Here is a 15,212-nt window from a genome sequence, read left to right as displayed (position 1 = left end):
AAATAGAAATTTTCTACATGTCATTTAAAAATTTTATTTTATATTGGAGTATAGTTGATTTACAATGTGTTAGTTTAAGGTGTAGTTTAAGGTGTACAGCAAAGTGATTCAGTTTTACATACACAAATATCCATTCTTTTTCATGTTCTTTTCCCATATAGATATTACAGAATATTGAGTAAAGTTCTGTGTGCTATACATTAGGTCCTTGCTGATTGTCTATTTTATAAATAGTAGGCATAAATGTTAATCCCAAACTCCTAAATTTTTTAGGAATAAAAATCCTGAATATAAAATTAAAACATAGAAAGCTCTTTCACTGAGTTCATTATCATATTTGCTATATTATTTAATTTACCTTCATGATAAGATGCTTTATTCTGATCATTATTCCTTCTGCTAACACAGCACTAAGGTTTATATTTAATCACACTAACAACTTCTGAGGAACATTTTTCCTCCCCTAGAAGTCAATAGCCTCCACATAGAGTTGCTTGTTAAATTCTCCTTTATGTAGAATGTACAGAGATATTAGCCTATTAATGGTTTATATTTAATGGCCAATGGGATTTCCAAGTGATGCATTGGTAAAGAATCTGCCTGCCAATGCAGGAAACACAAGAGATGCAGTGTCAGGAAGATCCCCTGAAGTCGGAAATGGCAACCCATTCTATTATATGTGCCTGGAAAAATTGCATGAACAGAGGAGTCTGGCAGACTGTAGTCTATGGAGTCTCAAAAGAGTCAGATATGACTGAGCAACTGAGTGCGTGTGTGCACACACGCAGGCACACATGCACATTTAATGACCTATATTTACTTGTTTCAAAACTCAGTTTCATTAACTAGATAGCAATGAAGAGTTTTTTTATGAAGTAATTGGAACCACAGTAAATTTTAAAGACATCCAGTTTTCAAGCCCTCATCTAAGAAAAACTTTCACTGGAAAAAAAATAAAAGAGGTCAATATATTAATACCTTAAGAAAATTATAGGATTAGAAAATAAATATGGATTGTGGAAAATACATAAATTGTTCGTTACTCCTTTTTTTATTTTATGTATTCATTTACTTATTAGTATCTTTAGAAGATAAGAATGGATTTGTAACTCTTATTGGAGGAACTTGGATTGCTTGAAGATAATTTCAAGACCTGTGTTTCTAGTTTCTATATTTAGTGATTTAGCATCCTTTTAGACCTGATTCCAGTGTTACTCTTGTTTACTCCATCAAATATGGATCTTCCTGTAGTGTCTGTTAATAGTGACACTACCCATTCTGTTATCAAACACAAGTATTTGGTAATTTCATATATTTCTTATCCTCATTTATTAAATGTACTTTATGGTCATCATTGGGCAGCAAGAAAGTCAATTTCTGAAGATAAAGTTTAAAATTTTATGGAAATTAGAAATTGGTAAAAAAAAAAAAAATCATCCAGATTGAAGCTACCAAAAATGGCATAGCAAAAGTCAGGAAAGCTAAGTGCAAAGCCAGTAGTCCATGTTCAAAGGTAGCCAGTGTTCAATGGAAATAGAACTCTGAGCTATTGAACAAAATCTTCACCAATGTAAACAAATATTTTGTGGTTAGTTTTAGGAAAATTTAATTCAGAGTATAGTCAAAGGAAGTCCAACTCCTTTTACTCAACACCTTGTTAACTAAGTGGCACTAGAAGTTCTTAGAATTAACCAGATTTAAAATATTTCTTTGCTTTTGTAGTTCTAAGTTTGGGGTTATGCTTTCACTGTTATGCTACATAACACAGACTCCAGAATTTTAGATTCTTGAGCAAGACTTAGTGTATCAAAAGGTGAGGCAGAAATTTCTTCAGCATAGATTATTTGACCTTATATGGGGCATACTGGTAAATTAGAAAGTTTATGATGTGATTTTGTAATTATGATATTTTGTTGAGCCAGATTTCAGTTTAGTTCAGTTAAGTCACTCAGTCATGTCCGACTCTTTGTGACCCCATGAATCACAGCACGTTGGGCCTCCCTGTCCATCACCAACTCCTGGAGTTCACCCAAACTCATGTCCATTGAGTCGGTGATGCCATCCAGCAATTTCATCCTCTGTCGTCCCTTCTCCTCCTGCCCCCAATCCCTCCCAGCATCAGGGTCTTTTCCAATGAGTCAACTCTTTACATGAGGTGGCCAAAGTACTGGAGTTTCAGCCTCAGCATCAGTTCTTCCAATGAACACCCAGGACTGATGTCCTTTAGGATGGACTGGTTGGTTCTCCTTGCAGTCCAAGGGACTCTCAAGAGTCTTCTCCAACACCACAGTTCAAAAGCATCAATTCTTCAACACTCAGCCTTCTTCACAGTCCAAATCTCACATCCATACATGACCACTGGAAAAACCATAGCCTTGACTAGACGGACCTTTGTTGGCAAAGTAATGTCTCTAATTTTTAATATGCTATCTATATTGGTCATAACTTTCCTTCCAAAGACTAATCATCTCTTAATTTCATGGCTGCAATCACCATCTGCAGTGATTTTGGAGCCCAAAAATTAAAGTCTGACACTGTTTCCACTGTTTCCCCATCTATTTTCCATGAAGTGATCGGACCAGATTCCACGATCTTAGTTTTCTGAATGTTGAGCTTTAAGTCAACTTTTTCACTCTCCTCTTTCACTTTCATCAAGAGGCTTTTTATTTCCTCTTCGCTTTCTGCCATAAAGGTGGTGTCATCTGCATATCTGAGGTTACTGATATTTCTCCAGCAATCTTGATTCCAGCTTGTGCTTCTTCCAGCCCAGCATTTCTCATGATATACTCTGCGTATAAGTTAAATAGGCAGGGTGACAGTATACAGCCTTGACGAACTCCTTTTCCTATCTGGAACCAGTCTGTTGTTCCATGTCCAGTTCGAACTGTTGCTTCCTGACCTGCATATAGGTTTCTCAAGAGGCAGGTCTGGTGCTCTGGTATTCCCATCTCTTTCAGAATTTTCCACAGTTTACTGTGATCCACACAGTCAAAGGCTTTGGCATAGTCAATAAAGCAGAAATAGATGTTTTTTCTGGAATTTATTGCTTTTTCGAATGTTCCAGTTTAGGCCAGTGCAAATTCTTTGAGTAGGCTTTTATATACCTTTGATTTATATTTATTGTTGTTTATTTTATTTATTTCCTTTTTTGTTTCTTATTTTTTAGTTTCTTAATTTGGGTCATACAAGATGCTTCAAGATCCTCTTATATATTGCCTGTCCTTGAATTATCCATTTCTCTAAGGAGCCATTATTCCTTTTATTGGAGAGCAGTATTGGAAACCAGGATTTGGGTTCTAGTATTCTCATTGTTATCAGTAGTAAATATTTACATTAAAAAATCTGGAAAATAATTTCTTTTCTGCAGGCATCTATATTTATATGCATATAGAATATCCATCATAGTTTGTTTCTTGATTGCATTCAGTTCAGTTCAGTTCAGTTCAGTCGCTCAGTCATGTCCGACTCTTTGCGACCCCATGAATCACAGTACACCAGGCCTCCCTGTCCATCACCAACTCCCGGATGCCATGATCTTCGTTTTCTGAATGTTGAATTTCAAGCCAACTTTTTCACTCTCCACTCTCACTTTCATCAGGAGGCTTTTTAGTTCCTCTTCACTTGCTGCCATAAGGGTGGTGTCATCTGCATATCTTGATTGCATTAGGTGTAACCTAATTACAAATCTTTATGCCCTATGCAAAAATTCTAAGCTGGAGTTACAGTTTTTCTTTGAGTGTGTGAAGAAGAGTTCTATCTAACTATGATATTGAAAAGACAATTGGAAGGAAAGCAAAGAATGGGCATTTAGCTCAGTCTTCAGATGGAGATAAGATCCTTTCAGAAATTATATTGAAATGTGTATTTACTTAATATTGTTGTATTAAAAAGTATCACAAATTTAGTGGTTTTACCATCCATTTATTATTTCACAGTGTCTCCAGAACAAAAGTTATCACAATTGAACTGATTCTCTGTTCAGGGTCTTACAATACGAACATACAGATATGAGCCAGGTTGTGTTTGCATCTGGAATGTGAGTCTCTTTCTAAGCTCATGTGGTTTGGCAAAATTCAGTTCTTTGCAGTTGTGGAACTGACTTCCCATTCCATTGCCAGCTGTCACTCAGGTACTACTCTGAGCTTTTAGAGATCTCTCATATTCTGTGCCATTTGCCCCTCACCAAGTTCAATGTCAGCTCAGGAGAATCTCCCTCAGGTTGAGTCCTTCTCATGTTTTTAATCTCTTTGCAGAAAGAGGCTAGTCTTTTTTTAAGGCTTTACCTGATTAGATCCTACCCACTGAAGATAATCTTGCTTTCTTAAAGCCAGCTGTGCTTTATCACAAAACTTGATCTGGGAATGAAATCCATCATACTCACAAGTTCCATGGATTATATAAGGTATGTGTACTCAGGGAAGAATTATTGATGACCATCATAGAATTTTGCCTATGGCAAATTTGTGCTTTGAAAGTTTAATAGTACATTTTCTAGTTGCAGAGGAGGTGGGCACTAGGCAAAGAGGAGAGAGAAGCTACAGAAAGATATGTAAAGTAAATTTACAAGTGACTAAGGATTAACACAGTAAGAGACTTACTGTCAGGACATCGGGGACATGAAACTGTACACATGATTTGGCCCAAATTGCAGAGACTTCAATCCATGGGGTCGCAAAGAATGAGACACAACTGAGGGACTGAACTGAACTGATGGAGACTTTGTTTTATAAGAAGTCTGTAATTTTTCTGTAGTTGGTAGAGAATTTTAATCAAAGGAGCAACAGGTAAAATTTGCTCTTCTGATAAAATACCTATGCAATAGCATATGTGATCATCCTGCATAGTACCAAGCTGGAGTCAGAATCAGTAAATAAGTCCAAGCAAGAGCTGACAAAGGCCCACAATATGAAAATGATAGTAGAAAAGAGGACAGATGAGTAAGGCTCCCTAATACCTTCAGTTGTGAGGCCAGGCAAAGATTCCTCAGGGAAAGGCAAGCTCAAAGACATAGAAGAGGGGAAACTTGGAGTCTGTCAGGAGAATTTAGTTATTGATCATGAATCACAGGAAAGATGTGAAGGTCTGTTGGAAATAAGACCATAAAGATGGAATCATTCTTAAATTATCTTGAATGGACACATCCTGGAGAAAGTAATCATTCATGTGTATTTGAGAATTTTCAAGTATTCCAGTGCAAGTTTTTTTTTTTTTTTTTAATATAAATACTGAAAACACAGGGATACCCAAGACTGAAAATCAAAAATAAATGCATCAACAATTACACAATTGAAAAGTTAACTTTACTTATGCCTCGGATGCCCAGAATTTAAGTATTTAATCATCTGCTTAGTAAATAAGTTATCTTATTCAAATTATTCAAGAAAAATAGTAATTTAACAATTTTATCATTAGGTTTTTTAATTCATTATCTTTACCTTTGCCAGAAAATGATATTAAATAGGTATTATTTTATTTTTGAAACTTACTACATCCCCTTCTCCCACAGTCAGGCACACTCTTCTTTGGTGCCCAACCTGGGAGAAAATGACTGGGGACTGAAAAAGAAAAGCCGTGAATAAGAAGTGATATAGTGGGGAAAAGGGCACTACCCTCCTCCATCTCTTCTTTTTCTGTTCCTTGACTCTGGATCTAGCTAGGAATTATGCATAGAGTTGCAAGAAAGATTTCTCAGTTTCTTAAATGACAGTTTTCTATTTGACAACCATCATTTCAAAACCAAAACAAACTTTGTCACTTATTAAAATGGAATATACATCCACATAAAAATACATTTCTATTTTTATTTCTGGAACTAAAATGTCTGAGTGTACAAGCATCTTTAAGTCATATGCAGGGCTACTGAGATGAGTACACATTGCACTGTCACTGGCAATTAGTTTGACACACACAGTGGAAGGAGAAGTGAGCATATGGCAAGTATCCATTTTCTTTTTTCAGTCTAGGAAATTTGATTTTCTTTGTTCTGACATTGTTTGGTTATCTCAATGGATCTATTTATTTGATAATAGTCAAATTTCTATGTCATTTATGTTTAGATTTAGCTTGAGCCAAGGAAATGTTTTGTCATCTTTGCTTTTTAGGTATCTACTTCAGAATCTAGATTGAGAGAGAATTGCCTTGGAAAGGCACAGCAAGGTAAACAGTGAGAAAGGAAGATGTATGGACATTTCTAAGATGATTTTACAAAGTACCAACAACAAAAAAGAAATAACTGCCAGAAATATAGAATATATAACAACTAGTGAGGACCTGGAGAAGGCAATGGCACCCCTCTCCAGTACTCTTGCCTGGAAAATCCCATGGATGGAGGAGCCTGGTAGGCTGCGGTCCATGGGGTCGTGAAGAGTCGGACACAATTGAGTGACTTCACTTTCACTTTTCACTTTCATGCATTGGAGAAGGAAATGGCACCCCACTCCAGTGTTCTTGCCTGGAGAATCCCAGGGACGGGGGAGCCTGGTGGGCTGCCGTCTATGGGGTCACACAAAGTTGGACACGACTGAAGTGACTTAGCATAGCATAGCATAGTGAGGACATATGATCTGCTGAAACCACAAGACTATATATAGAGAAGTGTTTTATCAGTGTGTAACTCTTTCATTGCCCAATCCACTTGCCTAAGTATTTGAGATGATACAAAGGTGAAACTCCTCATATTTCCCTCTTGTTTTGCTCAAGCCTTATTAAATACTGGACTGTGAAGAAGGCTGAGCACCGAAGAATTGATGCTTTTGAACTGTGGTGTTGGAGAAGACTCTTGAGAGTCCCTTGGACTGCAAGGAGATCCAACCAGTCCATTCTGAAGGAGATCATCCCTGGGATTTCTTTGGAGGGAATGATGCTAAAGCTGAAACTCCAGTACTTTGGTCACCTCATGCGAAGAGTTGACTCATTGGAAAAGACTCTGAGGCTGGGAGGGATTGAGGGCAAGAGAAGAAGGGGACGACAGAGGATGAGATGGCTGGATGGCATCACTGACTCGATGGACATGAGTCTGAGTGAACTCCGGGAGTTGGTGCTGGACAGGGAAGCCTGGCGTGCTGCTATTCATGGGGTCGCAAAGAGTCGGACACGACTGAGCAACTGATCTGATCTGATCTGATAAATAAATATTTTATGAAATATTTTGATAAATTAATGAAATGAGTTTGGGGTATAAAAATGATTTGAAATTAACTCATCATCTCTTGATCTTTAAGATTTCAAGATCATGTGAAAAATTCCCTTATATGTTGCAGTTCATAAAGCATGTTCACCATCCTGATTTGGTCCTAAAAATATTATGGAAATAAAGAGAACACACACTGCCATTACTTATTGGGTGAGAATTTTGTAAGACTCTAGAAGGAAATCTTAAGGATCTTGCTTCTGTTCAAAATAAATAATTTTGTAACTGAGCACTTGTTCCTTAATGTCTGATTATCAAGCTTCAAGAACCTTCTATTATCTTTCCATTGTAATTTGTCCCTATGTAACAGAGTGGATGGTGGCAGTTTTTGGAGATTCACACAGTGGCACCCCACTCCAGTACTCTTGCCTGGAAAATCCCAAGGACGGAGGAGCCTGGTAGGCTGCAGTCCATGAGGTCGCTAAGAGTCAGACACGACTGAGCAACTTCAATTTCACTTTTCACTTTCATGCATTGGAGGAGGAAATGGCAACCCACTCCAGTGTTCTTGCCTGGAGAATCCCAGGGATGGGAGCCTCGTGGACTGCCATCTATGGGGTCACACAGAGTCGGACACGACTGAATCGACTTAGCAGCAGCAGCACACATCTGTACCTCATTCACCTTTTCTTCTAAATTGTAAACCTAAATTTTTCATGACTTGGCTTTAGGTTATAAACATATTCTCTACTTCATAAACCTCACTGTTACAAAATAAAACATTTGCTTTAAAGATTCTTGTGCCATGATTTCAAACTTCTGTCAGATAGACAAGATATATTATTAATTTAAGAAAAACTGATCAATCTTAGTCTTACCTGACTAAATGAATTTGACTGAACTGGTGGAGGGTTGTATAGAAGGAGAGAAACAGAGATTAATATTTCAAGATATTATTCCAATTTAATAATTTTTTAATGAGGAAAGTTATAGAAGAAGAAGATGGGCAAAGAGCACTTGTATTTACAGGTAATGTATGTGGGCTCAGTCGTGTCCTACTCCTTTGCAACCCCATGGACTGACTGTAGCCTGACAAGGTCCTCTGTCCATGGAATTTTCCAGGCAAGAATACTGGAGTGGGTTGTCATTTCCCACTTCAGAGGATGTTCCTGATTCAGGAATCAAAACCATGTCTCTCATGGCTCCTGAATTGGCAGGTGAATTCTTTACCACTAGCACTGGGAATCCCTTGAGGAAAGTTAAGTCTATAGTAATTGAGAATCCTGTATATGATTATAGAGATAAAAAAATAGAATGAATAGCTTAATATTTCCATGGATCTCATGGAAAAATCTTTTGATGAAATAATCTGATTCATCTTTCAGAGAAATTTGGAAAACTATGGAATTTGTATTTTTCTTTTTAAAGGCTAAATTTGCTTAGATAGAGATTCAAAGATCTTTGTAGGGCAGTGATTAGAATTGACTAGGTGCTACGAGAATACTGAGAAGAGTGTAACTCACAACTTGAATGTTTGAGAAAATTGTGAAGGGCAAGTGGCAGAAATGTCAGAGAAAGATGAACTAGGAAACAGAATAAATGGAACTTATAAACCAGAAGTTGTAATTAATTAGACCACTAGGTACATTTGAGATGGAAAAGAGAGAAGGAAAAGTAGAATTAGTAAACATTATGGAAAATGAGGACTGTGAGTAGGTCAAGAATAATCTATGTCATTTGTTCCATAGGCAAGTGACTTATGATTTTGAGAGACACATGAAAACATGGTTAAATCTGTAATTTGGGAAGAGAATTACTAACAGTGGGGTCTTGAAATAAAGCTTTTTGGCAGGAAGAGTAGTTAGAAAATAATAGTATCCCAAGAAGGAGTGATGATTTGTACCTGAAATCATTCAAAGCCAGGTAGTGTTATGAAGAAAAAAGGGTAGATCAAGATATATTTAGTAGGAAGAACAAATAGGGTGTAATGATTGATGGTAGGGGAGACTGTGTGTGAAAATATCTGATATCTGGCACATACAGCTATTCAATAAATGTCCAATCTCCACTTTCCTGAAACCTTTGTTGGATTGCCCTTAACATGATTATAACTCAGACCTGTCTGCCTTAGAAGTTATGTCAACATAGCACCTAAAGCGACTGGAGTATGATTTGAAGATCTCTATACACAAAGTCAGGAAAAAGGAAATAATGTTCATATTCACATTTGTGTACAAGAGCATCCCTTTACATTCAAACATACAATTCCATATACTTCCAAAAATCAGTATGGATGACATATTTGATTGCCTAAAATGTGGATGTTATATCTATAAATTTAAAATGTCAGAAAACCATTATGGTACCAAACAAGTATGCAATCAATATTTGTAAGACAAAAGATGTAAATCTTGGTACTTTCGTAAGTTAAAAACAGAATAGAATTTATAGTAGTAAAGTCCGATAATATCCAATAAGCAACATCAGTCAAGTTCTTATTTGCTACCTGAACTCTGCATTTTGTGCAGTTGTTTTTTTCATCTTTATGTATAATAGTTTTAATAAATGAAGATGATAAGTAGTAGCAAAAAGATTAAGGCAATTTAAATAAGAAAGGAAATATTTAAGTAACAAGTGAAAAGATGAAGTGTATCCAAAGAAAGTACATCTGGAAGTCTCATTATTTCCATTGCTTAACTGTATTTCTTTAACTGTTGAACTGTATCCTTTGTCTTTATTAAGTCTAAGATTCTTCTGTAGTATCTTATGAGTCCATCTATACCAAAAAGAAAACAAACAAACAACAATATATAGAAACCATGTTCCTCTTGGTCAGAATATTTTATTCTCCATTTTTTTTTTTTTTTTTTTGTTAGTATGCTTTTTTTTTTTTTTAATTTTATTTTATTTTTAAACATTGCATAATTGTATTAGTTTTGCTAAATATCAAAATGAATCCACCACAGGCATACATGTGTTCCCCATCCTGAACCCTCCTCCCTCCTCCCTCCCCACACCATCCCTCTGGGTCGTCCCAGTGCACCAGCCCCAAGCATCCAGTATCGCGCATCGAACCTGGACTGGCAACTCGTTTCTTACATGATATTCTACATGTTTCAATGTCACTCTCCCAAATCTTCCCACCCTCTCCCTCTCCCACAGAGTCCATAAGACTGTTCTATACATCAGTGTCTCTTTTGCTGTCTCGTACACCAGGTTATTGTTACCATCTTTCTAAATTCCATATATATGCGTTAGTATACTGTATTTATGTTTTTCCTTCTGGCTTACTTCACTCTGTATAATAGGCTCCAGTTTCATCCATCTCATTAGAACTGATTCAAATGTATTCTTTTTAATGGCTGAGTAATACTCCATTTTTGACCTTATGGACTCTTTAACAGATATACTTCAGGTACAAATAAGTATATCTTACCTGACCTCCAAATTTATAATGAAGAGTTTTAGCATAAAATTGTGGTAAATATAGCTAGGGTATTTGTGACACTGGAGAAGGGAAGTGCAGTATAAATGTTTTGTGTCTTTTTTCATTAAGATTAAGGTTGGTTTCCACAGAAAAAAATAATGAGCTTATAGCATTTATATATATCACTCATCATTCTAGGAACTGAAACTCAATCTATAGATAAAATAGACATGCTCAGACTTTCATAGATATTATTATGTAAAAATTAGTAAAAAAATAATTATTGGTGATAGGATAATCATTGAATAAATGCTGTTGAGTTTGTTATCTGATCACATGAAAAATAAGAATCTTGATAACTGTGTCAAACTCTATCCTAATATTAATGCCATCTATTTCATGGATATAACTGTGCAAAGAAAACTAAAAAAACTTTCTAAATGATAATATATCATTATTTTTTTATAATCTTTAACAGAGTGAAAAGGGAAAAACATTTAGCAACACATGTAACTGAGAAAGAGATTATAAACATAAAAGTGAACTTTCATCAATAAGAAATTGGCAAACCTATATTATAAATTATTAACAGATTTAGATAGGAACTTTAAGCAATCCAACCAATGCATCTGGGCAGAGAGGTGAATTCTTAATTATGTATGAGAAAATTAAAATTAAGACACTATTAAACAGCACTAAGCAACAATCATAATGGGTAAAAACAAATGCAAACAAGTCCAAATATTTCAAAGGAAGTGAAGCAACTGGGACTCTAACAAATTACAAATAAGAGTGAAAAACTGTTACGACTCTTTTGGAAAACTTTTAAGTTTCAAACTAAGCTTAAATATATTTCTATGACCATGTGTGTACTCCTAAGTACATAAAGAAGAGAAATGCATTTGTATCTACAATAAAAGACATCAACAATAATATTCATAGAAGTATCTCTGTTAGAAACAAATCAAATGACTATCATCAGTATGTTGGATAAATAAATAATTGTGTATTACATAATTGGATAGCATGCAGTAATAAAAATGAATAGACTGTAACTACGCACAAACAATATGGAATAATATCATAAACATTAGACCAGATGAAAGAAGTCTAAAATAATGCCTAACATGTTATTCCATTTATATAAAATAACAGTCAATAGTTTTAGAAATCAAAGTTATGGTCATATATAAGTAAAAGAGAGCAAGGACTAATTTACAGATGCGAGAATGGAGATCTAATGTGATAACTGTGTTATTTCCTGATCTAGGTGGTGGTTATAGAGATGAGTTTAAGATAAATCACTAAACTGTACAATTCAGATTTGTGCATTTTTATGTTAAACCTACTTCAATAAAAATTTAACAATACAGTTAACCATATATATGTCATAGTTCTCTGCACAGTAGATGAATTAAAGAATTATTGTCAATTTTACTAAGTATGGAAATGATATTGTGGTTATATAAAAATAAATGCCCTTAGTTTTAGAAGTGCATACTGTTTACTAAAGTATGACCTAAAAAAGATATGCTTGCCACTTGCTTTAAAAGAGGTTCAAGATAAAAAACAAATAAAAAGAGATAAATAAAAGAAATGTGACAAATCTTGCTGAAATTGCATAAGTCTATGTCAGTAAATTATACTGTTCTATTTATGAGAATACATAGTACTGTGGTACTGCTCTATCTGCTTTCAATATTTGAAGTTTTTATGACAAATATTAAAAAAAATCAGTGGCACAATTTTCTAACTCTAAAAATTACTCAAAATTTATTTCTATTCCTGTTTCTTAGCACAGTATATATGATACCCCTCACACAATCAGTAGCTTAGGAATTAACTTAGATGTAATAGTTGGTTTTCTTCCCTTCTTCAACCTCTTTACTTCAACCATGCATCTAATCACCCTTAAAGTCCTACTGCTCCCGCCTCTTTATTACTGAGGGAATCCATCTATTTCACATCTTTGCCCTGACCACTGTCTTATTTCAGGTCCCAATCATTCCTATACTGTGTTGCTTCAATAACCTTCTTAACCAATCTTCTCATCTCCAGCATTTGTTAGTTTCAATCAGTTCTCCACACTGGATCCAGAGGTCTTTTTAAAGCACAGATTTAATCACACTATTTTCGTCATTAGACTAACTCAGTGACTCTCCGACAGGACTCTTGACAGGGATTATACCCTGGCAAGTATTTAGTGTTCAACTGATATTTATTGAACATATCAACACATTTTTTAAGATTTGTCCTTATCAAAATGAGAACTCACAAGAGTAGCTCACAAACTTGAAGAACATTTAATAAACTCCAAAATTGTAATTATCTGTTTGAATAGCCTATGCACTCTTGTGTTTTCAGTCATGTATGTGTGTGTTTGGGGCTTCCTGGGTAGTTCAGCTGATAAAGAATCCACCTTCATTGAAGGAGACTCCAGATCGATTCCTGTGTCAGGAAGTTCCCCTGGAGAAGGGATAGGCTACCCACACCAGTATTCATGGGCTTCCCTGGTGGCTCAGATGGTGAAGAATCTGCCTGTAACACAGAAGACCTGGTTTCAATCCCTAGGTTGGGAAGATGCCCTGGAGGAGGGCATGGCTACCCACTCCAGTATTCTTGCCTGCAGAATCCCCATGGACAGAGGAGCCTGGCAGGCCGCAGTCCATGAGGTCACAAAGAGTCAGACACAATTCAGCAACTAAGCACAGCAGCACAGCATGTATGGGTTTAATTAAAAAGCATATCTCCGTGTGCCCTAGATCAGTTTCAAAGTTTTGAAACTAACGCAAGTTGCCCAGTTGTTGCTCTCTGGTTCCATACACACACACACACACACACACACACACACACATATTTGGCCAATAAAGAAGCTTCAGAGAAGCCCTTTTCAGAAGGAAGAAAATAGTCAAGGATGAGAGAACCAAGAAATTGAGGTTCTGCAGATCTTCATGCAGGGCTTCCGTGATAAAGAATCTGCTTTCAATGCAGGAAATGTGGGTTTGATCCCTGGCTTAGGAAGATCCCCTGGAAGAGGGCATGGCCACCCACTCCAATAATCTTGCTTGAAGAATCCCCATGGACAGAATAGCCTGGCTGGTTACAGTTCATGGGGTCACAAAGAGTTGGACCCAACTTAGTGACTAAACAACAACAAGGTTGTCATGTAGAGCAATTCAGGGAAGTACTGAAATGGTAATGATTTCCACACTCAGCAAGGTATGCATACATTTCCAACATACTCAACAGTAGAGGGAGTTATTTAGTCCTTCCTGTCCATTTTATGAGTCCTAACTGGGCAGAAAGGTATATTGTTGTGATAAAGTTGCAGATGACAGAAAGCAATTTAATTTAGGTGACTGATATTTATTGAATTTTTAGGTGGATTATGGAGCAGGATCAATACTAAGGACCTAGTACATATGTATGTATATATATAAAGACTCTACAGATCTGTCTCATCATGAGCTTCTAGTCTGGCCACACTGAGTCAGGAAATCTGGAAGCTAACATATAGACTAAGCTAACAATTCACTCCATCGAAATGGATGCCCGTGTATTCTTTCATAATCCTATTAAAAAATTCTGCTATAGCTTCTACAAAAAGTGAGTGGCATCCACGATAATACTCACCAACAGAGTTAGGAAAAGCAAAAAACTTGCAGCTACCTCATGCTATTCTATATATATCTTCCAAATCATGGAAAGAACGATATGATTGGAAAACCCAATATCTGGATCAGAATAGTATCTGTAAATAAATCTAGATGATAGAGATAGATACATATTTAAAATATGAGTTAAGGGGGATATACTACTAGGTGGTTTAAATGAATGTCATTCAAGAAAATCCAAAAAAACCCTTCACAAGGACCAGAAAGATATTAGCAGGACATTTCAATCAATAGCTGCCAAAGAAAGAAAATCATAAATCTGAGAAGAGCTAAGTGAGTAGACAAAATTCTAGGTTTTCTGATGAAACCGATGTCATTCTTCATGATATGCATAGGTGAATAACTGAATGGATAGAAATTCAGAATTTTATATAATTACATACAGGGATTTTATACAATGTGAAGGAATATGTACAATTAATTCCATGTAATTCTGGAAGAAGTATTCTAGGAAAATAAATAATTATTTTTACACATTTACACTTAATCAGAGTTACTATTTTCCTAAATCAATTTTAAAGAGATTTTGGGAAACATGTAAATTAGAAAAGAAAATCAGTACATATTTATTTTTATGTATGATCTTCTTTGCCATATGTTTAATAAACATATATCCAAGTTATATCATTTACTGATTTTATTTTATTGGCACATTTTTTTTGCCTCACTGTCCCAATTAATTTTTCATTTCTTACTAATCATAGAGTACTTTTCTAAAGTACTAAGAAACAAAGATTGAACAATCAAAGCAAGTTGAAGTTTATTATTCTATCAACCACTGAGGCAAATGTATTCGTAAAATGTGTTATAAAATGTATTTCTAAAATTTACTTATTTTTTTAAGATGTCACTGATTAGACCAACAAAAGCATTAGACCAACAAAAGCATTATAGAAAGAATATTTCTAAATGTGGATAGTTAGGTATGTTTTGCTTGCTGTTCTCTTCTATGTGATTTTATTGGATTATTATAACTTGGAAA

The sequence above is a fragment of the Bos mutus genome, chromosome 9 (assembly GCF_027580195.1).
Source record: "Bos mutus isolate GX-2022 chromosome 9, NWIPB_WYAK_1.1, whole genome shotgun sequence".
Taxonomy (NCBI): domain Eukaryota; kingdom Metazoa; phylum Chordata; class Mammalia; order Artiodactyla; family Bovidae; genus Bos; species Bos mutus.
Note: the sequence above shows the minus strand (reverse complement) of the source record.